This window comes from Piliocolobus tephrosceles, chromosome 1, assembly GCF_002776525.5.
Source record: "Piliocolobus tephrosceles isolate RC106 chromosome 1, ASM277652v3, whole genome shotgun sequence".
Taxonomy (NCBI): Eukaryota; Metazoa; Chordata; class Mammalia; order Primates; family Cercopithecidae; genus Piliocolobus; species Piliocolobus tephrosceles.
In genome coordinates, this window is record NC_045434.1 from 91,035,731 (window position 1) to 91,059,897 (window position 24,167).

The 24,167-nt window shown below is 45.5% G+C and overlaps 1 protein-coding gene across 6 annotated transcripts in view; it reads right to left on the reverse strand.

The window, feature by feature from the left end:
- LOC111543685 (protein S100-A15A) overlaps nucleotides 1-24,167 on the reverse strand; it is a 79,737-nt gene that overhangs the window by 11,857 nt on the left and 43,713 nt on the right. The window contains exon 2 of one of the 6 annotated variants that reach the window (XM_023213781.2): nucleotides 19,396-19,447. The exons of the other annotated variants lie outside the window; for them this stretch is intronic. The gene's annotated coding sequence lies outside the window, so the exon portion shown is untranslated. The remainder of the gene's footprint in view (nucleotides 1-19,395; nucleotides 19,448-24,167) is intronic. 6 annotated transcript variants of the gene reach the window in all.

A 24,167-nucleotide genomic window follows, 5' to 3' on the forward strand; every position in this document is an offset into this window, starting at 1 on the left:
ACTGTTAGGTTTTGAAGGGAAGGCAAGGGTTAAAGAAAGACACAGAGCGAGTCGGTGGCTCTATGGCAACGCAGGTTTTATGTCCAGCACAAGACCTGAGGAGGTGGGACCAGCTTAATGCCAGACTTACAGGCTGGGGTAATTTACAGGTCTAGGTGGGGGTCCGGACAGTATGGCTTGCTCGCCGGGAGGATATTGATGAGATGTTCCTATGATCGGGTGGTTTGGACCTTTTTCCGGCGGATGTGATAGGCTGTTTCTTGGACCTTTGCCCCGCAGGATACGACAGGGATGTTCCCTCAGTTGGGCCTTTGCCCGGCAGGGTATGATAAGGGTGCTCTTGTGCCTTGTGGTCAGGTGGTTAGGCAGGATGTTTCTCACGGCCCGAATCCACGTGGAATTTTTCACTCTGAGGAGGCTCTGCAAAATGGCAGGGGCCTTACAAAATGGTGCAGTTTGGACTGACACCCACCATCCTGTCTAAAATGGGTTTGCTGGGAAGATTTCGTGTCAATTCTGTTCGCCTGATAAAGGAGGTTGCTTTCTCGGAGGCCACACACACAGACAGTGCTGGGAAGTGACCCATGCGTACCCTGAGAAATTTATCTGTTCAACCAAATTTCACGTTGGCAATGATCATTCCTCATCTCACCCAAGTTTAAGAGGAGGCTGGGTTCTGTAGGTTAAAACTGGCAAGCTGGAGAAAGCAGTGGAGGCCACTGCAGGAAGGTTCTCTGGCCAAGGGGGACTTTACAATTTTGACTTACAGTCAGGGCTGTTCCTGTTACAGTTGGCCCCAGTCAGAGGCCCGGATGAAACTCTGGCCCTGAGTGCAGAGACTTGGTTTTCTGTTTCCCAAGCTTCCACACGGTGGCGCCACCGAGCACCCACCGAGCACCCACCGAGCAGAGCTGGGAGTTGCCAGAGGCTAGGCCGTCGTTGCGGGTTCTCGCCCTTATTTAGGTTGTGAGTCCCACCTCGGGCAGCAATCTCACAGCTTTTTATAAAAGAGATCTTCACCAAAAGCTTCTGAAGGGCAGAGGGCTTTTCTTATTTAATTTGCATTCTTCTCTCTCTCCAATGCCTACCAGAGGGCACTGCACAAAATCATATATTGGGGATGCAATTGTTAATTGACTTGGTGGAAACAGGAACAAATTAAGATAATTAAATTTTTAGTAACGGTGGGTTAAGTAAATCTTGATGCCTGTACACATGGAATCCCTGTGATGATACGAAATGGACATTTGGTCTTTGTCCCTGTTCCTGACGCTGAGCGTCTGAAACCCCTGGAATCTCCTGAATGAGAGGGGTGACGGAGCATCTTTTGTTACTCATAACAATGCCCTTCCAGCCATATTGAGTGTGTGCTAATGAGGTGACTCTTGGTGGACCCCTAGACAGCTTCAGGATGGGGCTGGTTGCCAGAGGAAGCAACCATGTGATTGGAGGGCTGGAGCTTTCAGTCCCAGGCTGGGCCTCCAGAGAGCAGCTGGGGCAGGACTTCAATGACCAGTGGCCGATTATTTAACCAACCATGCCGAAATAAAGTGACTGCCATAGAAACCCCAAACAATGGGGCTCAGAGAGCTGTCAGGCTGCTGAGCGGGTGGGGTGCGGGAAGGGTGGGCACCTGGGGTGGGCCTGGGAGCTCCGTGCTGCCCCTCATAGGTGGCCCTGTGTTTCTCTTCCACGTGGCTTTTCCTAAGTTGTATTTTTTGTAACAAACCAGTAATCATGCGTAAAGTGCCTCCTTGAGTCTCTTGTAGCAGATTATCCAAGCTGAGGACGGGTTTTTTAGGAACCTCCATTTTAGCCAGTCAGTCAGAAGTATGGGAGGTCAGGTGCTGCGATTGGCATCTGAAGTAGAGGCAGTGTTGTGGGGCTGAGCCTTCACCTTGTGGGGTCTGTGCTAACTCTGGGTAGTTAGGGTCAGAATGGAGTTGCAGGATAACCTGGTGGTGTTCAGAGAGTTGGAGAACTAGTTGGTGTGGAGATTTAAAAAAAAAGAAATATAACCCCCACAAATTTGGTGTCAGAAGTGTTGTGAGCCAGAATTGTTCAGGAATTCCATATAATGTAGCTATCTAGAATCAATCACTCAAAAAATATTTAAGAATTGGGGAAATGTTTTAAAAATAGTCCTCATTGAAACTATTTAAAAATAGTCCTCATTGAAAAAGCAGATGATAAAGCAGCTGGGAAAGGGCAAGCCTGTGGCCTACAGGGTGGACGTGTAGTGGGCTTGGGGAGTGGGTTAATGGGACATGATTGTTCCACCTGAGACAAGGCCACAGAACTCAGGAAACAAAACTTGTTTTGAGCAAGAGTCATGTCAGATTTTGAGAGGAGGCAGAACAGACAGAAGATATCTTTACATAGGTGAAGCTAAGAGTTGGTAAGAAAGTGTTCTCAGCCTTCACGTTCACAGTCAATTGATTTTCAACAAGCCCGCCAAGCCCATTCAATGGAGAAAGAATAGTCTTCAACAAATGGTGCTGAGACAAGTGGGCAGCCACACGCAAAATAATGAAGCTGGACCCCTTCCTTCCTTCGCATACACAAATTAACTCAAAATGGGTAACAGCCCTACACATAAGAGCTAAAACAAACTCTTAGAAGAAAATATAGAAGTAAATCTTCAAGACTGAAGTCTTGAATATCTTTGCATATGCTATTGAGGCTTTGACTTTGCTTTCCACAGTTAGACCTACAATCCACTTAGAATTGTCATTTTGTCTGCTTGTGAGGTCTAGTTTCATGAAAATGAGCATCCAATTGATCCCATAAAATGTATCGAAAAGCTCATGCTCAGCAGTGCCACTTTTGTCACAGAATAAATATACTACACATGTGTGTCTTTTTCTCAGGCCTCTGTTTAGTTCTGTTAATCTGTTTGACTGTCCTTGAACCAGCCCAGCAGTATCTGTTACCAGAGCTATTGTGATAAATCTTCACATCTAGTACTGTAGATCCTTCCATCTTTTTCATGATTGTCCTGGGTATTCTTGGCCTTTCCGTATACTTTTTACAGTTAACTCGTCAGTTTCTACAAAAATTCCAGCAAGGACTTTGGGATTGGGATTGCACTGAATCTATAGGTTGTGTTTGGGAGAACTGACAGCTTCACAATAGCAGAGTGTTCCAGTCCATGAAAATGGCATATCCCTTACTAAAAACCTTTCAGTGGTTTCCCATCCTGCCTAAAGTTCAAATTTTGCTTGTCCTCTGCCTGCCCCTCAGACCTCATCTCCTGTCTCTCTGAACTCCATTTACACCACTCCAGCCCTTCTTTCTGCCCCTCTGTCAGCCCAGGCTGGCTCCCACCTGAGCACCTTCCAGCTCTTTCCTCTAACCATGGGGCCCTTCTCCTGCTCTTCCCAATGTTGGATCCCCTGTTATTTATTCTGAGCCAAATACGAGTGGCCATGGCCCATGACACAGGCTGAGGCATGTGGATCACCTGAGGTCAGGAGTTTGAGACCAGCCTGGCCAACATGGTAAAACCCCGTCTCTACCAAAAACACAAAAATTAGCCAGGCATGGTGATGGGCACCTGTAATCCCAGCCACTTGGGAGGCTGAAGCAGGAGAATCACTTGAACCCAGGAGGCGGAGTTTGCAGTGAGCTGAGATCGCGCCATTGCATGCCAGCCAGGGAGACAGAGTGAGACTCCATCTCAAAAAAAAAAAAAAAAGAAAAGAAAAAGAAAGATTAAAAAGGTCTGTAAAGAAAAAAGTATAAATAGGCTAGTGAGAACGGGCAAAAATCCCAAAAGGAGCCTCAATATTTAATCAGTATAACCTGGTTCATTGTCTTGAGTACCATACTACATTTCTTTAATTTTTAAGATAATTGCTTGATTCTCTTCACCTCCACCCCACTGCCCTCTTAGCTAGCAATTGAATATTATCCTTCTTGAGGTCTTTCCAATCCTTGAGTTGTCTAAAACCCTGGGTGGGAGCACACTTTGGGTCAGGGGTACTTCAGGGTCAATTGTGGGTAAACTTCTGAAGACTCAATTCTGATTTTTTTTTTTTTATCTTGCCCAAATTCCTATCTAAGGGATCTGGGGAGTCATGCCCTACAAACCATAAATTCTCATCAGATGGGTTTTATTTAACCCTATATATCGTGACTTACTTTCCATCCTGACTCTAGTATAACATTACAAGGCAAGGAAGAAAATCAAAATATTTTATCCCAAAAACATGTTTCTTTGTCACATGTTGAAATGGCCCTGCAAGCTTTGTCCTTTGTGGGGGAAAATTCACATCTGTAAAAAATCTCTATTAACACAGCTAGACCTTTTCCTTCTAGGCCCCTCCAATTCTGAATAGATTAACTGAGAGTCTAGCACCTGTTAAAGGGTCTGAATAGGAAATATTTTGTCAACTATTGTTTCTAAGAGCAACCGCTATGAGACTTCAAAAGAACATTGGTCTCCACAAACTTTTATCTTAACCTGAACATTTCCTTTCTATTTGTCCCAGGTCCTTCCTCTCCATTAGCCTGCCCAGCATACCTGGAGCGCCTGCAGATGGCAAGCTGTGAGAATTAGAAGTAGAAGCTAGAAAGCACTTCCCTAAAGGCAAGCACTTGCTAATCACAGGTCTTAGCTGAGGGAAGGGAATGAGAAGTCTTGTCTTTGAATCTTGTCAGTGAAGATTGAAGTCTCTTGGACAGCACAAAGGATACAACTGGAATGGCTGTCAGAGGCCATTCATGAAAGCAAAGCAGGTGGGAGTTGGAAGTGGTGAGCCAGGACTTTGGGCAATTTATCTTAGCAATCACTTGACTCCGATGACACGAGGCATGGAAAAGCCAATGCTGAATAGAATAACACTGGAAAATGAGAGTGAGTGGTTCACTGTGACTCCAATCCAAAAGAAATAGTCTAATAGGAGAATTTCAGTAACAAGCTGGAGGTGAGATACTTAAAGGTATAGGACCTTTTTCTTGTCCCTCAAATCCCAGTTTTTGACCAAATAATGACAAATATATATGTATGCCACTTGTGGTTAGTTTGGATCCTCCAAGAAGAGGCCAAGATTAGGCATGCAAAAATGTTGGAGGAAACACCTGTGAAGGATAATTGGGGAGGAAGAAGATAGCAAGAGAAGGCAGGGAAAGCCTTCAGACTTCGATGCAAGCCTGACACCAGAGAAGAGACCCAGGAGGAAGGAGAATTGAGTAGGAAGAGTCTCAGACTACAGCATAGTTCCAAGAAAGGGTTGGCCATGCATGTGGGGTGTCCCCAAGCCAGTCATCCGTGGAGGAGCCCATCTTTCAGTAACAGGCCCGCGTTGATATTCCTGCCATGCTCAGTCATTGCCTGAGAGAAGCCCCACAGGAAGTGTGGCCCAAGTGCTAAAGTTCTGATGGACTTAGAGGGGCAGCTGCTGGGATTATCAATCTACTCTGGTACCTATAGCAGGAGAGCACTGTAGCAGGCATATTTTTATAACCTCTGTAGTCCACTTCTTGTCCATCACAGATCTGCTTTTCCACATTGGCTAGGGAAGAGCTCCTCCATGGTTACTATGGGACTCTTCCCCTGAAGAATAACTCAGAAGACAGAGACTAGTGAGTGAATTACCGCACATCATTGTAGCTGGTCTCAGGGATGCAGCTGGTATTCCTCTCCCTCTTCTTCTATGCACTCTAAATTCTCCTCACGCTTCATTATCACCTTGGCAGATCTTAATTATTTTCCTAATGGTATAACCCAAACTTTCATTTCTGAGGAGGCTGAGTCCTTGACCATCGTCTTGTTCTCAGACCAGAGTTCCTGCACTTATCTGTTCGTAGTTAAAATGGGACAAGAGATTACCAGGAAGTGGCCAAGTGAATCACTTGGGTTCTGCACATATTCCTCCCTGCCTCCACTGTATAACAGCAGCCCTATCTCCTGCGGATCCACATCAATTATTCCTACCCCAAGATTGACTCATCTTCTGCCCTGTTGGTCCTCTCTCCCCAGTTGGTCCCCTGTTGACCTCCTCTACCCTGTTGGTGCCCTGGTAGCAGCTGTAGCTTGTAGTTCAATGTGGCCTTGTTGTGACCCCTGGCAAAAATGTGCCTCTTCTGGGGACAAAGACCCTCAACCTTTCAGAACCAAGAGTTGTGGGGATAAAAAGTACAAACTCCCCAGGTGGGTCCCTGAAGTGATTGTAGATGGGGCCAATTATGAGTCTTCAGGAAGGAAAGGAAATAATGTATCTACTGCTTCCTAAAGGATAGAACCTCAGCCTTGCAAAGTGTTGCCTCTGAGCAGGTAATTCAGCTGTGCCTTTTGAGGCTGTTCCAGGGCTCTGTGAGGCCAGCTGCTTCCGGGGGATGTGGTGTATGATACCACCATGATCTGGGTCCATCCCGCACCCACTTCCCTATAAAGCTGAGTCCCCTGAGTGCATTCTATGCCTGTGGATGGGCATTCTGTAAGCCCCTAGATAGTGGTCCTGGCCAAGGCTATGCAGACAGGAAGGGAAAATCCACACCTGTGAGAACAAACCATTGGCCCTTTCTGTATAAAAGGTGTCCAGTGTAGTACATTTGGCTCCAAGTGGCTAGTTGGTCTCAGTGAGAAATAGTTCCACATCTGGGGCTCAGCATTGGTCTCTGCTGCTGACAGGTTGGATATTCAGAGGTGACAGCTGTTGTGGGAAGTCAGGGACCCCGAATGGAGGGACCTGCTGGAACCACAGCAGAGGAACATAAATTGTGAAGATTTCATGGACATTTGCCAGTTCCCAAGTAATACTTTCATAACTTCTTATGCCTGTCTTACTTTAATCTCTTAATCCTGTTAGCTTCATAAGCTGAGGATATATGTCACCTCAGGGCCACTATGATAATTGTGTTAACTGTACAAATTGATTGTAAAACATGTGTGTTTGAACAATATGAAATCAGTGCACCTTGAAAAAGAACAGAATAACAGCGATTTTAGGGAACAAGGGAAGATAACCATAAGGTCTGACTGCCTGCGGGGTCAGACAAAAAGAGCCATATTTTTCTTCTTGCAGAGAGCCTACAAATGGACATGCAAGTCCATTTATATCTGCCAAGATATTGCTAAATTCTATTCCCAGCAAGGAATATTAATAATTAATATCCTGGAGAAGGAATGCATTCCTGGGGGGAGGTCTATAAACGGCCACTCTGGGAGGGTCTGTCTTATGCGATTGAGATAAGGACTGAAATATGCCCTGGTCTCCTGCAGTACCCTCAGGCTTACTAGGATTGGGAAACTCCACCCTGGTAAATTTGAGGTCAGACCAGTTCTGTGCTCTCGAATCCTGTTTTCTGTTGTTTAAGATGTTTATCAAGACAATACATGCACCTCTGAACATAGACCATTATCAGTAATTTTGCTTTTGCCCTTTGCCTTGTGATCTTTGCTTTTGCCTTTTGCATTGTGATCTTTGTTGGACCCTTATCAGTAGTTCTCTTTTGTCTTTTGTCCTGTTTCCTCAGAAGCATGTAATCTTTGTTCTCCTTTTTGCCCTTTGAAGCATGTGATCTTGTGACCTACTCCCTGTTCTTGCACCCCCTCCCCTTTTGAAATCCTTAATAAAACTCACTGATTTTGCAGCTCAGGTGAGCATCATGGTCCTACTGATATGTGATGTCACCCCTGGAGGCCCAGCTGTAAAATTCCTCTCCTTGTACTCTTTCTCTTTATTTCTTAACTGGCCAACACTTATGGAAAATAGAGAGAACCTATGTTGAAATATTGGGGGTGGGTTCTCCGATAGCAGCTAGGTCAGTCTTGGTAAAGGGAAGTCCATGTTCTTGGATTCACTTGTAACTTCCATGTCTGCTGTTATGGCACTCCATTAGAGCACTCCTGTCATGTGCCCAATGAGCCAGTTCTGGGGTGGCCAATGACAAAGCTATCTAACGTCAGCTGGCCAAATCGTCTACTTGACTGTTCAGTGCCTCTCCCTTATGCTTTATGGTGGGTGATAAAGTGTAATAAAAAATATCTTCACACTCTGTCCCCACCCCCATATGTTCACCCACATGCTTCTACCCCAACCTCACCGTCTATTATCTTCTCATCCTTTTCCATTCAACCCTCTGACTACATGGCCTGGCCATTGACTGCTGCAAAGAATCTATATATATTCTCACCTCAGGCCAATTCTCCTTCCAAAGTGGATGACAAGGTCCTTTGCTTACATGTGTTCCCATTCCCATGTACTTACATGTGAGCAAGGTACCTCTGACTGTCTTCAAAGTCACATTTAAACATGACTATAATCCAGCTGCTGTCCACTTCTGGCTTTCACTCATGTACCAAGTTGACCATTCATAGACCAAGCTCAGGCCTTCTTCTGTTCCTTCAGTTTATCATATGAGAAATACCACATAGCTATAGGCTTGGGTTGGGGAAGAGACATGATGGAACCCTGGCAGATGACATGATGTTCTAGGCTGCATCCCCATGCAGCTTACTCACGCCCTCCAACTGTGCTCAGGCTCAACTCCAAAGATGCCATTTCTATTTTATGATGGCCTGCTATTGGGCCCATTTTATAACTCAGTAGGTCCAACAGAGCACAGCTCACAGTGGACAGTTTCAGGTGCATGATCACTTGATGCCCCAGGATCAAACCAGGGTCCAATAATATGCCAGGGCCTGTTTCCCAAAAAATCATACACTTCCCTGCTGTGGATGGCCTGGCCTTGCTCCAGAATCCCAGGGACCTACATTGTAATTCTCCCACTGGGGCTTGCCATAAACTCCTTAGTATATTTTTACCACCATCAACCCCTCCAACATCATAGGGTGTACCAAATCATATGGCCCAACTGGATGGTTCTGTGCACTGTGATCTGGACCTGCTGCAGAGCACTTTCCCACTCCTGGCCCCACCAGACCTGGCATCTTTCCATGCTACCCAGTTAATACACCAGAGCAGTGTTCCTAGGTATGGAACACATTGCCTCCAGAATGCTGTGAGGCCTATGTGCTTTCTTCTTTGTGATAGGGCATGCAAGATGCAGCAATTTGTCTTTTATTCTGGGTGGGCTATTCCAGGCCACCTCTGACCAGAAACCTCACTGATGTAGTAGAGTCTCCGAATCTTCAAAGTGTACCTGTCTTACCAAGGTCTCTACAGTAGCAACCACCCCGGCTCATCCTATCTGATCAACATGATACCACTCTGAGGGAGGTTAGTGACAGAGGGAGGACCAAGTCCAGGATTAGCCCACCAGAGCTCTTCCGGCAGAACCTCTCAACTGACCTGGATTTTCAGCTACACCAGGGCCCAGTGATTCTTCCTCTCCTGACAACTCTCCCAGCCTCAAACCCAGCAAGACCTCCACTCACAAAACCCACACAGATTTTAGGAAATTCTCCTTCATCATCTTCGACAGACCTGACTTATCTAGTGTATCATCTTCTTGGGTGTTATTGTGAAATAGATCAATTATGGCATCACAGACTTCTCGGCATGGGTATTACTCATCTTTGTTTTCAAAGGGCTGCTGGAAAAAAATAATAAGCGGTGTGTTTTGTTACAAGGTCTGTGACAAAACAGACCTTGTGTATGGGTCTGTCAGGGAAGAAGGAGGCTGATGGATGATAAGATGTGTTGGAAAGGATTTAAGGGAAGGAGAGTGTAATGTGTTTGAGGGCTGTGCTAAAATAGAACTGGATCATGATGATGCACAGAGAAGGGAGAGAGCTGAGCTTCCATGTGTGGTACAGGAGCCTGCCTGGCCCTGGATGCTGGTTATCAGAAGATCCTGTGATGAACAACAAAGGAGCACCACATTTGTTGCAAGACTCCCCAGCCAAACGCTGCACGTCTTCTCTGCCCCAACTCCAAGACTTACCAGCAAACTCTTCCCAACAGCCTGGAGGGTCAAGGCTGGAGTCTGGTGTCGTGGGCAGGACAACTGTCCTAAAGAATATAACTGGTTCACTCTGGACAGGCCCCCTCAGAATCCTGGACCTCCTCTCCTACACACATATGCATATGCACACACACACACACACACGTGCACACAAAACAGCATGTTGGCTCATGCTGTCCATAGATTACACTCTGGTGCAGCCTCCACTTTAACAAAACCAGCACTTAGTGACCACCTCTTGCTGATGAGTATAAGTGTAAACAGGAATAACTATCCCAGGAACACTAAAAAATAAATAAAATATAAAAATAAAAAAGGTTGTAAGCAGTAAGCAAGTAAGCAGAGGTTGTAGCCCCCAATTACTTCCAGGCTATAAATCAGAAGAAATGCATGCCAAACTTCTTGATCTGATGGAGGGGCCAGAAGGTCCTCAGATTAGCCACTGTTGTGAGTTGTCTACTCCTGCTACCTCTCAATCAACCAAATCAAAGACCTTGACTTTAAAAAAAAAAAAAGAAGAAAAAAAGAAAAAAAGACTGGGTCTAGGATGTGCAACTGACCAGAGAAGGAAGGACACTGGGGCAAAGGGAGAGAATGACTCATCTCAAGGTCACATAGTCTAGTTGGTGGCAGAGCTGGTGAACTGGATCAGGCTGATAACCAGTTAAGGGCAGTTTCTCCTGCTCTTTAGGAATAGCACATGGGCTGTATACTTGTGTGCACCACCACGCTCAGCTCATTTTAAAATACTTTGTAGAGATGGGGTCTTGCTATGTTACCGAGGCTGGCCTCAAACTCCTGGCCTCAAGTGATCTTTTTGCATTGGCCTCCCAAGCCCTGGGATTAAAGGTGTGAGCCACCACACCTGGAATCACAGAGACTGACCTGAACCCTGTAATGATTCATTGAAGAGAAGGACATGCTGGTAAGGAAGAGGTGCTTCTCTGGGGCCAGGAACTGGTCCAACACCAGTGTTCCACCAACCTCCAGGCCTGGTGCCCATGCTCAGCTACTCCCAGCACGGCCCCAGAGCTTATTAATGCACCAGAACCCTGTGCCTTCTGAGCCTTCTGATCTACCCCAATCCCCAAAGCTGAGGCAGGGTAACAGGATATATTGGGTTGGAACAATGAAGAGAAGTTTGCTGAGCCCCACAAACACTCCACTGTGCATCCGAGGATGGAAATAGGGTCTCCCCTGGTTCCCTTTCCAGTAATTCAAAAGTAATAGCTACTAACAACTACCAATTATTTGACATTCTGTGCCAGGCAAATACAATGTGTGATTTACACATATCCCTTTATTTAATCTGCAGGAAAATCGTGTTAGGTAAATACATCGTCCCATTATACAGATGAAGAAACTGAGACTTAAAATGTTTACATAACATGGACAGGTCACCCAGTGGGCAGATGCACAACCAAAATTCAAACCCAGGCCAGCATGACTACTAAGCCTAGCTCTTAACCCCTCCACTATCCTAAGGAGTTCCTGGTTTGTCACACCAGGGCCTGCTGGGCAGGAGCCCACTGTGCAGAGAGCAGACGGGCATGTACTTTCAGAGTAGAGTCTGCTTGGGTCTGACAGCACACAGATATCTCATCCTAGGCAGTTGTGTGGACTTCAGGGCCCAGGACAGTAGTGAGCAGAACCTCAGCAGGCTGCAGAGCCCTGGACCTCATATTCTTTCAATCCACAGGCCACTCTGGAAAGAATTTGCTCTCCTAGAGTTTAACATCAAGATATAGCATCTTGGCCAGCTGTGGTGGCTCACACCTGGAATCCCAGGCCTTTGGGAGGCCAACGCGAAAGAATCACTTGAGGCCAGGAGTTTGAGACCAGCCTGGGTAACATGGCAAGACTCCATCTCTACAAAGTATTTTAAAATTAGCTGAGCATGGTGGCGCACACCTGTAGTCCCAGCTACTTGGGAGGCAGAGACAGGAGGATCAGTTGAGCCTAGGCGTTTGAAGTTGCAGTGAGCTATGATCTCACCACTGCACTCCAGCCTGGGTGACAGAGTGACACCATGTCTCCAAATAAACTTTTAAAAAGAAAAAGAGGCAAATTTCAAACAGAAATAATAATGATTCTCTTGGATTATGGAGGAAGCCACTGCCAGAGGCCCATTCACAGTAAACCAGTATAAAGCGTCTTCAATTTTAAACTGTTTAAGATTAAGTTTTGGTCAGGCACAGTGGCACAAGCCTGTAATCCCAGCACTGTGGGAGGCCAAGGTGGACAGATCACTTGAGTCCAGGAGTTTAAGATCAGCCTGGGCAATATGGCAAAACCCCATGTCTACTAAAAATACAAAAAAAATAGCCAAGTGTGGTGGCACACGCCTAAGGTCCCAGCTACTCAGGAGGCTGAGGTAGGAGGATCACCGGAGCCCAGTAAGTCGAGGCTGCAGTGAGCCATGATCACACCCCCACCTGGGCAACAGAGTGAGACCCTATCTCAAAAAAGCAAAGAAGATTAAGTTTTATAAAACCTTGAGATGCCCTGAAATCTTATGGCTCATATATGAAGAAAAAAAAAAAACTTGATAGAGGTTTTCCCAAGTTGGCCAATAATCCTAAAAATTTACATAGCATTATGTATAAAGATGTGAAGCTAAAAACAACATCCTCTCTAAATTATCAGTAGAAATTTAATCAATAATATGAAAGACTGAATTGTCTTTCTAGTCTCATGTAGAAAATGATTTTACAAAATGATTGTCACATGAAGCAAAATCACAGAGCCAGAAAAACATAGAAAACTAAAAACTATAGTTGCATCACCCAATTAATAACAATATTGTCATTTTCCTAGCTTTTGCAATGTTTGTGGTATTTGTCAACTTTCTGAAATTTATAATTTGCTATAACTCTTTTGTCATTCTAAATGAATATCCACTTTCATGTTTAGTTTTGTGCTGTTGATTTTTAAGTCTTTTTCTGAAATGAAGTCCTCCCAAAAAGTGTCAGGGCCCACAACCCCTTTATCCAGCCCTCATGCTCTTGCTGATTTTGTCCATAGTTTTGCCTACACCACACCCTCGGTCTGGCATCCCCTTTCATATCTTCTCTGCCTAGAAAATTCCTAACCCTTCTTCAAGGCCCTGCTCAAAAGTCACCTCCTCTGTGAAGCCTTTCTTGACTAGTTCAAGAAAGTAGAATTCTCCCTGCACTCCAGAACACCACAGCACTTTCTTAGCTCTCTCTCCTTGGCATCTCATGGCCCTGGAATCACGCTCTGCAGAAGCCTCCCCCACCAGCTAGGCAGGAGGCTCCTGGGGCAGCCACAGCAGGAGCTCCCAGAGAACGTGTTTGTGAGGTGCAGTAAAGGCCCGGGGCATGGAGGGGTGGGGCTGGAGCTAACACAAGGCCTCCCAAGCCAAGAGTGCAAGGTTCTAACTCCCTTTGTGACCCTGGGCAAAACCTGTATTTCCTTTGTCTGAGAAGTCTGTGTCTTCTCATCTGTCAGAGGAGAAAGGAATTACTACTTCACAGAGATAATAGATGTGAAAGCCCACGGAAAGGTAGAAAGTGCTATATCAACGTAGGGGGATTTGTGTTATGACTGTTGACAGATTCAGGTTTGCTGGCAGGAGACACTGAGCTAAATCCTGCGACTTAGAAGCCCACATCTCTCACCAGGCACACCTCAGTTTATAGAAGTGGGTGGTGGCGCTGCAGTTTCAGCTCCACAGGGTGTGACAGCCACCAGATTGAAAAATGAATGTCAACTGCACAATGGGAAGGGGGCGCCCTGGCTCCCAAATGTCCCTGAGGCGAGAGCTCAGCCTTTGGGTGAACTCGACTTCCTAGATGGTTCTCAGCAGAGGGGAAACAGAGTTCCTGGCTCAAGTCTGAGCTCGTTCCTCCTCCCTAGTCCAGCCCACTCATCAGCATGAGTTCCAGGCATTCATCTCAAACCTTAAAGCAGCTGGAGGTAAAAACAATAAAAATAATAAGTTATGCTTGTCTCCACACCAAACTCCACCCTGGAAATACTGCTGATACCAACATCTACCATTGACTTCTCACCCTCATCCAAAAAGACAAATTTTTATCAATGCAAATCCCGCCTAAGATTGGCTTTTTTTTTTTTAAAGCACATACCTTTACTATAGCTAAAGTACTTTATAAAACACTTTACAATTAATCACACCCAGCTTCATGTCACCTAAAAATGTAAGTATTCTCAATTAACAGCTACGCAAAGTAAGTATCCAAAATTAAGAGAGTAATGCATTTACTAAGATCACACCACAGTACTCTCACAGCATACGCTCATTTCCCCCAGCACTGTGGAGAAGCAGGGCCAAAGGTCAGTGTTTGATTTGTAGCAAGAGGTGTGTGCACATCTGTGTCTCCCTGCCATGGATTCAGGCCCCCAGAGACTCTAGAGTGACCAACTGACGGGCCCAGCAATTCCCCCTCCCTGCCCAGCCATTCTCACTTTTCTTCCACCATTTGGTGGACAGGCCTTCTCCCTGATGCAAGCCATGTCAGAGCAGAGGCTATGGCTGGTTTGTCTTTAGAAATTCCCCCCATTCTCCCTTTTGGGAAGGAGAGTGAGCTTGCAAAAGCAGCATAGCATGGTGGTCAGGAGAGCCTTCGCTCTGGAGTCCAACTGTCCCAGTTCAGCTCCAGCCGCATGTTTATTAGCTGTGTGATTTCGAGAAAGTTACTTACCCTCTCTGTGACTCTGTTTCATGTTCTGTAAATCAGGAAAACTAATAGTATCTTCCCAAGATGTTGTGCAGATTAAGCGAGTTAACATCATAATGTGTTTTGGAACAATGTCAAATGTGTGTATGTGCCTGGTCATTGTCAGCTTCTTCCTTGAAAACATAACGCCACATGGGCAGGGATTTCTACCTGTTTTGTTCATTGCTGTATCCTCAATCTCTGGAATGGTTCCTGGAACATAGCAAGTTTTAAATAAAACACTACTTAATGAATAGATCTCCTCTCTAGGCAAATCTATTCAGATAGAGAAGACAAGGGTATCCCAATCTAATGGGAGAGGATCCTGCAGCATCTGTGCGGGTGCAATTATTTGTTCACTTACCCAACCAATATTTACTAAGCACCTATTATGTGGCAAGCACAGTTCTAGACCCCTCCTGATACATTTGTGTGAGTGATTTTTAGGTTGGCTAGTGTGAGCCGAAACTCTGCACTCCTCACTCCCTCCTCCTGCACTTCTTGTGTATCCTCTAGCTCCAGCCCAGTTCCCAGCCCCAGCCCTGCCTCTCCAAACCTAGTACCACCCCACTCCTCTCCCATCTCCTAAGTTTATCCCAGACCCATAGGTCCCTCCAGAACTGATTTTAATCAAGTCATATATGTACATAATTGTAAAGTAAAACAGTTCTCCAAGGTTAATCAGTGCTCCTCACCTGAGGCCTCCCCACCCTCAAGTCCCCACCCCTGAGGCAACCATTTTCCTCCCCTTTACACGTTTCTTCCTGTATTTACCTCTTTATTTCTGGATAATTGATTTCTATTGCTATTTGATGATTTTTTTTCTTTTTTATATACTAGCTAATGACGTCCTACAATGGAAAATAAAAATTTGGTTCTTTGGCAATACATACACACACAAATATGCACACACTTCCCCTTCCTGCAAAATTCCTCCAGTATAGTTACATGATTATTTTTGGTTAGAACAGAATTAGGGTACAGAGTATTATGATCATGTAAGTACTATTCACAGATTAGCAGGCAGTCTGCTTTGAGTATATTTTCTTTCTTGTGCAACTTTTTAATTTTCTAAAAAGTTAATAATTGATACTTTTTTCATTTGTTTAGTGTTCTCTTTTCCTATCGTTAACCCTCCCCAAACTCCCCACCACATAGTAAATTTCCTTTCAATTCAGTTAAATACGTTAGATGATCTATAACCTTTTTATTACTTGGAGACGTCTCTCCTGGAGTTCCCCATGATTCTACTCCAGTTTGGACTGATTTCTCTCTAGATCTGCCACAGAACCATCTTCTTGGCTCATAGCTGCTCCCTCATCCTAGGATTTCCTTTTGCGTTTCTCCCATGTGGCATCACCTATTGCCTGGACCCTATGCCTTCCTCTTTCTTGGCTTAATCCCCTGTTTTGGAAGAGCACATCCTCCAATAACTTCCTGAGAAAGAGTTCTTAGGAAGTAACGTTAAGACCTTGCGTGTCTGGAAATACTTTTGCTACTCTTATAATTGACAGTTTGTCTGGGTATAGAAACCTAGACTGTAAATAGGCATAGAAATCTAGATTACAAATTACCTTCCTTCAGAAGTTTAGAGACATCACATGATTTTCTTCTAGTTTCTGGAACTGTATTCTGTTTCATCCAGCTGGAAAGAATCTGTTTTTTGTCACAGTGTTCTAAAATTTCGTAATTACGTGCCTTGCTAAGAATCTTTTTTTTATCCATTGTGCTAGGCAATAAAGGGATTCTTTTACGTGAAAACAGTTTTCTTTTATCATGCCTTTGATAATTTCTTTGTCTCCATTGTCTTGGTTCACTCTTCACTCCAGGACTTGATTCTCTAATATTCATTTCTTTTCTGTCCTAGTTTCCATATTTTTTTTTTTGAGGCAGAGTCTCCCTCTGTCACTGAGGCTGGAGAGCAGTGACACGTTCTCAGCTCACTACAAACTCTGCCTCCAGGTTCAAATGATTCTCCTGCCTCAGCCTCCCAAGTAGCTGGGATTACAAGTGCATGCCACCACACGCAGCTAATTTTTGTATTTTTAGTAGAGATGGGGTTTCACCATGTTGGTCAGGCTGGTCTCGAACTTCTGACTTCAAGTGATTCGCCCTCCTCAGCCTCCCAAAGTGCTGGGATTACAGGTGTGAGCCACCATGCCCTGCCTCCATATTTTTTTAATTCTACTTTCTGTTGAACTTTATCTTTTAACACTTATATTGAATGTTTATTTCTGCCAATAGGGGGAAACCCAGAAGCAAACCTATTTTATAATTTCCAAGATCTTTTTTTTTCTGAAAATTCCTTTTAAAATTTCTTCCTGGCCGGGCGCGGTGGCTCAAGCCTGTAATCCCAGCACTTTGGGAGGCCGAGACGGGTGGATCACGAGGTCAGAAGATCGAGACCATCCTGGCTAACACGGTGAAACCCCGTCTCTACTAAAAAAATACAAAAAACTAGCCGGGCGAGGTGGCGGGCGCCTGTAGTCCCAGCTACGCCGGAGGCTGAGGCAGGAGAATGGCGTAAACCCGGGAGGCGGAGCTTGCAGTGAGCTGAGATCCGGCCACAGCACTCCAGCCCGGGCGACAGAGCGAGACTCCGTCTCAAAAAAAAAATAAATAAAATAAAAAATAAAATAAAAAATTAAAATTTCTTCCTGGCCAGGAGCAGTGACTCACACCTGTAATCCTAGCACTTTAGGAGGCCAAGGCGAGTGGATCACCCGAGGTCATAGTAAACTTTCAATAAATATTAGATCATATTATTATTTGTACTACTCCTCTTTCCCAGCCTGCTAAATGTTCTCCCTTATCCTCTCTTCCCCTTTCCAATCCCAGTATACATTCTTCCCTCAGAGTGATCTTTTTAAAACATTAATCTAATCAATCAAGTCCATCTTGGTTTGCTGGGACTAAGGGGTTTCCCAGACACAGGACTTTCAGTGCTAAAACCTTCAGGTCGAACATTCCAAGCAAACCGGGGCTAGCTGATCATCCTGCCACTCCCCTGCATAAAAAACAGGTGAGGCTTCCCCTTTCTGTCTGAGTAAAGTACAAATCCCCTGCCACTCAAAGCCCGGGGCATCTGGCCCCTGCCTGCCAGGCTCCAGCCTCTCCTCCCTGCCCACTGCTCCATCTGCTCTGGCTGCTTCCAGCTCCGCCCTTACAGCCCCATGCTGTTCCACACGCCTGTTTGCCTTCCCTTCTACCCAGCTAACTCGTGCTTTAGGTATCTTTTCTGAACCCCCAGATAGAGCCATGTGCCCTGCAATAAGGACTCCTCGGGAGAACCAAATGGAGAGTCTCTCCTGTTTCTTCACAGCTGCATCCCTGGCAGCCAGCACAGGGACTGCCCCACACTAAGATCCAAGTGGTTTTCTGCTGAATTAACTAAGTCATTAAAATGTGAACAGCCCTCTATTATCTGCTGGCATTTGGTGGTGATCAGTTGGCACCCTGCTGGGAGCAAGGTGCTAGGAAAGATACACCGGATTTGGAAAGAATTTTCCAAGGGGCTGCCTTGCCTCTTCCTCAGCTCTGCTATACGGAAGGAAGACTCCAGGGGAACCACCGCCAGGCCTAGGCATTTTTTAAAACCCTCCTCACTCTGGGAATTAGGAACCTCACCCTCCACGCCCCCGCTGTCAGCCCAGGCACTTGGCTACACCTGCCTTGCCATAGGCATAGCCCTAATTAGGATGGGTTCTGGTGAAGGGTTAGCCCATGGACGCTGGCACCAATGCAAAGCAAATTTTGTGATCTTACTGCTTAAATTCACCTTGGAGCAATCTGCCACTGTGCAGCTCCGTCTCAGCCTCTCTCTCCTCTGCATTCCATCTCCCACCCAGGCCTTGCTCAAGCCATCTCCATCTCGTTGATCCCTCTCTCCCCACCCCAAACTCTGCCCCCTTGGGGAGCTCTTCCCCTGACTCAGCTCCCACACCACTCCCATCTCAGAGAGCTGCTGCCTCCAGCAACACCCTAGATCTGCCGGCCAGGTTGTTTCCATGGAGTCCCATTCCAAGAGGTTCTATTCAAAGGGGTTGCATCTTGCCCTGCAGGGAGCGTCTGGTGAAAGGGAGAGTTAAAAGGCTATATCTGAATTTCTAAAGGGCTAAATCAGAAGTGGGGAGCAGGAGGTAAGAAGAAGAGAAAATAAATTTTAAAAAAAATTAAACCATCTCTTAGAAAATGGGGGTACTCAGTGACAATCTCTTAACTTGTGACTCCCCAGCCGGCAACCACATCACTCTGACCTTTGCTTGTGCCATCACACTCCCTTCTCTGACTCTCCCTGCTCCCTCTTTCCCTGGCAGGGACCTCTGTAGCTATCTTAGGTCCATCCCAATAATCCAGGGTGATCTTTCCATCTCAAAATCCTTAACTTCCTTCTCAGCAGAGGCTGTGTTTTCCTCACTGAAACTAGATCCCCTCTGAGGGCCAGAGCTTTCTCCCCTCACCTGGGTGGTCCCTAAAAGAAGGACTGTGTCCCTGCTCAGCTGGCAGCTTATTCAAGGCCAAGCCTCAGTCTCCCTATGAAGGCTGGGGGCCCCCGTGAGGGCCTCCCCACCTCTTTTCAGCCCAGGGGATCTTGAGCATGCAGAGGGAAGGAGACGATGGTGTACCTCCATCCTAGCCCCTCAGGGATTGAGGGTTGGAAAGGAGGGCACAGCTTTAAAATGCTGCCAAGCCAGAAATTAAAAGGGGTTCCACCTGGCTTCTGATGTGGGGCTGGACCTGAGTTCCAACTCCCAAGGCTCTGGTGGAACCGACAGCAGCTGTGGCCTCAGTGAGATCTGCTGTGGGTCCAGAGCTCTCATACCTGAAACAGCAAGCCTCCTCCAAAGCCATCCTTCTGGTTTCCTCTGCAGTGACTCTCAAGGAAGCACAAGGGAGAAAATAGGAATCATTATATGTTTAGGTCTTCCTGCGTGCTGACCTTGCATACACTGCCTCACATTACCCAATTACAGGCTACTTCTGGATATTCTAAAATGGTCTGGAAAGGAAGAGGTAAGCCAGCTCCCCATTTTCCAAGCCAGGGTCTACCAAACCCCATCCACTAAGTGCAGCTCCCTCCAGGACTGTCTCTGGCACCCGCCCAAGAGCTAATGTGGATGTGATCATTCAATTAACAATTACTGGTGAGCTACTCAGTGCCAGGTCTAATCCAATTAACGTACTGGGACTCTCCCCTCCACCACCCTGCCACCTCACCTCATCAACTTGGCATAGATTTGTATGTAGTCACAGTCAAAAGATTTACAAATCTGACTACAGAGGTAACTGTAGGTTTTTTTGAAGGACTCAACCACAGGATTTAACCAAAGCACTGTACAGAAATCTTCCCAGAAATTTTCACCAGAGACATTTCCTCTCCCTAAACCCTCTGCCTCAACACAAAAATCTCTTCAGCTCTGTCATCCAGGTCCCTTTCCAGTTCCCTCACTGCTACATCATTCTTTCTGTCCTCTTTGTCCTTCCTCACATTGCCATTCCTAGCCAAAAGCAGCCACTCAGACTTCCATTCCTCCAGCCATTGCCTTGCCACCTCGGAGAGCAGAGGCACTTAGCAGCTCCACGATCTGCCTCCTTCAAACTCGGCAGACACAAGCGCAGCACCTGCAATGTTTAGGTCTACACAAGTCAATTGTAGTCCTATATAGTAGCAACAGTTAGTAAAAAAGTTAACAACACCATTTGTTATAGAACAAACAATTGAAATATCTAGGAATCAATCCAGCAAAATACACCGGTTCTGAAATGTATCTGGAAGAGCCTAGATAATTTTGAAGATGAACAAGATGGTGGATGTGGCCTACCAGAGAGAAGACTTACGGTAAAGCGGTGAACACCAAGACATGAAAGTGAAGGCATAGAGACAGAAAAGCAGAACAAAGCAGACATCCTAGAATTAGGCCCATACATAAATGGAAACATGATCTGTGAGACAGGTGGGCATTGAGTGAGGCACTGAGGCAGGGGGTGGGGAGATTGCAAAGCAGTGGGAAATGACAGCCGAGTCAGTAAGTGGTACTGGGATAATTAATTATCCATATAAATAAAAAACAGATTTAGATTTCATTCTACATCACATAATATGCACCAAAAAAAAAGAGTTAAAAACTTAATTAAAAAAAAAAACTTTATGCTAGGCATGGTGGCTCATGCCTATAATCCCAGCACTTTGGGAGGTGGAGGCAGGCAGAGGTCAGGAGTTCAAGACCAGCCTGGCCAACATGGTGAAACCAACTCTCTAATAGAAATACAAAAATTAGTCTGGCGTAGTGGCACATGCCTGTAATCCCAGCTACTTGGGAGGCTGAGACGGGAGAATAGCTTGAAACCTGGGAGGCAGATGTGGCAGTGAAGCGAGAGCAGGCCATTGGGCTCCAGCCTGGGCGACAAGAGCAGAACTCTGTCTCAAAAAAAAAAGAAAAAAAAAAAACTTTAAAATGGGCCAGGCATTCTAGCATTTTGAGAAGTTGAGGTAGGAGAATCATTTAAGCCCAAGAGTTTGAAACCAGCCTGGGCAACATAGTAAGATTCCATCTCTGCAAAATAAATAAATAAATTTAGCCAGGTGTGGTGGTGTGCACCTGAGGTCCCAGTTACTTGGGAAGCTGAGGTGGGAGGATCACCTGAGCCCAAGAGGTTGAAGCTATGGTGAGTCATGATCCTGCCACTACACTCCAGCCTGGGCAGCAGAGTGGAACCCTGTTTCTGTTTCTGTTTCTCTTTTTCTTTCTTTCTTTCTTTTTTTTTTTTTTTTTTTTTTTTTTGCAGTGGTAGGATCTTAGCTCACTGCAATCTCTGCCTGGTGATTTCCTTCCACCATTATCCAAGAACTTATTGCCAAATCTAACATTGTTAAGCTTTTCCCCTGTTTTTTAAGAGTTTTATAGTTTTTGCTCTTACATTTAGGTCTTTGGTGATGGTTTCTATCTTAAGCTGGTGGGTAATCAGGCATTCCTTGTGTTATTTGTTATATTGCAGGGGACGTGGGGGAGTGTGGATTCTCTTTTGCTCTGCCTGCTTTTCTTGTATTGCATGAAACACAAGTCCAGTCAAGTCCTCTCTGCCATGGTCACTGGTATTACTGTCTAGAACATCATCTTGTGTATATCTTATTGAGGCCATTGTCTTCTTCTCTGTCTCTGAAATGGAGCAAGAAGCAAGTAAATATAATCTAAAGAATGGGGGTCTTACCAGAGCCTGGGAAGGGGAGAGGGAGAAGCGAATAAAAAGAAATTGAATGGAAATTCAATTACTGGGAAAGGGAGAGGCAGAGGGGAATGAAAAGAAATATATAAAGGGTTATATAGAAGGAATACAGAATACAGTTACATAGAAGGAATAAGTTCTAGTATTTGATAAGTTCTAGTGGTTTGACAAGTTCTAGATACTAAGTTCTAGTATTTGATAGTACTAGATAATACAATAGGGAAATTATATTAACAATAATTTATTGTAAATGTGAAAATAGCTAGAAAAGAAGAATTGTACTGTTTCTAACACAAAAGATAAGTATTTGAGGTTATGAATATTCCAATTACCCTGATTTGATCATTACACATTATATACATGTATCAAAATGTTACATGTACCCTAAAAATATATACAACCAGGATATATCAATCTTTTTTAATTCTTTGGTGAGCTGGTAGTGTCAGACAGCAATCTTTAATGACCAGTACTGCTCCTTGCAGAGCAGGGCCAACTCACAGGCAGCATGCGCAGAGTCAGCCATGATATATCGACTTTTTTGAATTTTTTAATACCAAAAAAAAAAAATGAGGGTCTTTGCCCTTATCCAAGTGCTAACCACTCAGAACACCAAGAGCATCTGAGCTAATGACTGGGAGTGAGAGACCAAGCTGACATCTGTCTGGGTAGATGGCACTCCCCTCCAGCACCCTCCTCCCTGGGTCTCCCACACTACTACTTGCCCTGGAGTCACCAGGAAGGAAATCCAGACAGGGCTGGCTTCCTCATACAAGGGCTTGAACACGGTATGAAAAACACAAGTTAGAAAGCTCTGTAAAGTGGGCACACCCTGGAAGGAAGCCCAGAGATACCAGAGTCTTTATCATATTAAAATCACATGTGCCAAGTGCCAGGCTCGTGAGGCAAGGCCTGTGTGTGCTGGAAAGATGTGTGAGACACTGCCCTTGTGCTAAAAAAAAAACACAGTTGTGGAAGCTGCTGTGTATAAACCCGTGGTGAAGAGCACTAGCCTTGGGGGCCAAATATCACAGGTTTGAACCTGGTTCCTCTACTTCCTAACTATGTGGATGTGACAAGCTACATCTCTGAACCTCAGTTTCTCTGCTTGTAAAATGGAATAAAAAATATTCAGGCTGGGCGCGATGGCTCATGCCTGTAATCCCAGCACTTTGGGAGGCTGAGGTGGGCGGATCACCTGAGGTCAGGAGTTCGAGACCAACTTGGCCAACATGGTGAAACCCCATCTCTACTAAAAATACAAAAAATTACCCAGGCACAGTGGCGGGCACCTGTAATCCCAGCTACTTGGAAGGCTGAGGCAGGAGAATCGCTTGAACCCGGGAGTCAGAGGTTGCAGTGAGTCAAGATCATACCACTACACTCCAGTCTGGGCAATAGAGTGAGACTCCATCTCAAAAAAATATGGGGGGCTTTATATCTATGAATGTATTTAATCATTAAAACACATTTAAGAGTTAGGAACTATTATTATCACCTCCACTTTACAGATGTGAAAGCCGAGGCACTATAGGATTACATAATTTGCCCAAGATCACACAGGCAGTAAACGGTCACACCTGGATTTGAACTCAGGCAGTCTGGCTCTAGAATCCTTGCCCATAATTGCTTGACTCTGACACCTAGTTTAAACCTGTTTATTTTTATGTCTTATGCTACCCACCTTGTGAGCTGTGACCCTACAATAGCAGAAGTGGCGGTGGCAGTGGCAGTGGGGTGGCAGTGGCAGTGGCAGTGGAGTGGTGGTGGCAGTGGCAGTGGGGTGGCAGTGGTAGTGGCAGTGGAGTGGTGGGGACAACAGTACGAATCACAATCAGAGAATTCAAGGGCACGAATGGGAACATTCGACCACTGCCGTGAAACTGCAAAACTTGAAGGCTCTAACACTGAACCTTCAAATGTATTAAAGTTCTATCTCAATCCTAAAATTAAAGCCATATAGTGGCCTTTTCCTCCTGAGCCCCGAGGTGGGGAGGTACAGAACATTCCTGGACAAGTGGGATTGGGCCAAGCTCACTGCAAAATGAGGGATGAAAGCGGCTTTCCCGAATTCCTCACCCACCATCATTCCTCCAGCCTCAACTAGGAGGATGAGAGAGTCAAACACTGAGCAGGGTAAACGGAATCGCCACTTTGGGAACTCTGTTTTCATGCCACTTCCTTTCCCTGCGAGGAAAGGCCCCTCCAGGTCTACCTGGTCCTGGAGCTGGACAAGGCCCATCCAAGAGTCCCACCCTGAGGGCGGGAGCCGCCCCCTGTTGTCAAGTCTGAAAAGCCACCATCTGGGCTTCCTTCCCAGGGATTGATTCATCCCTACATCTGTCCTGGTAGCCTTCGCAGATTACAAAA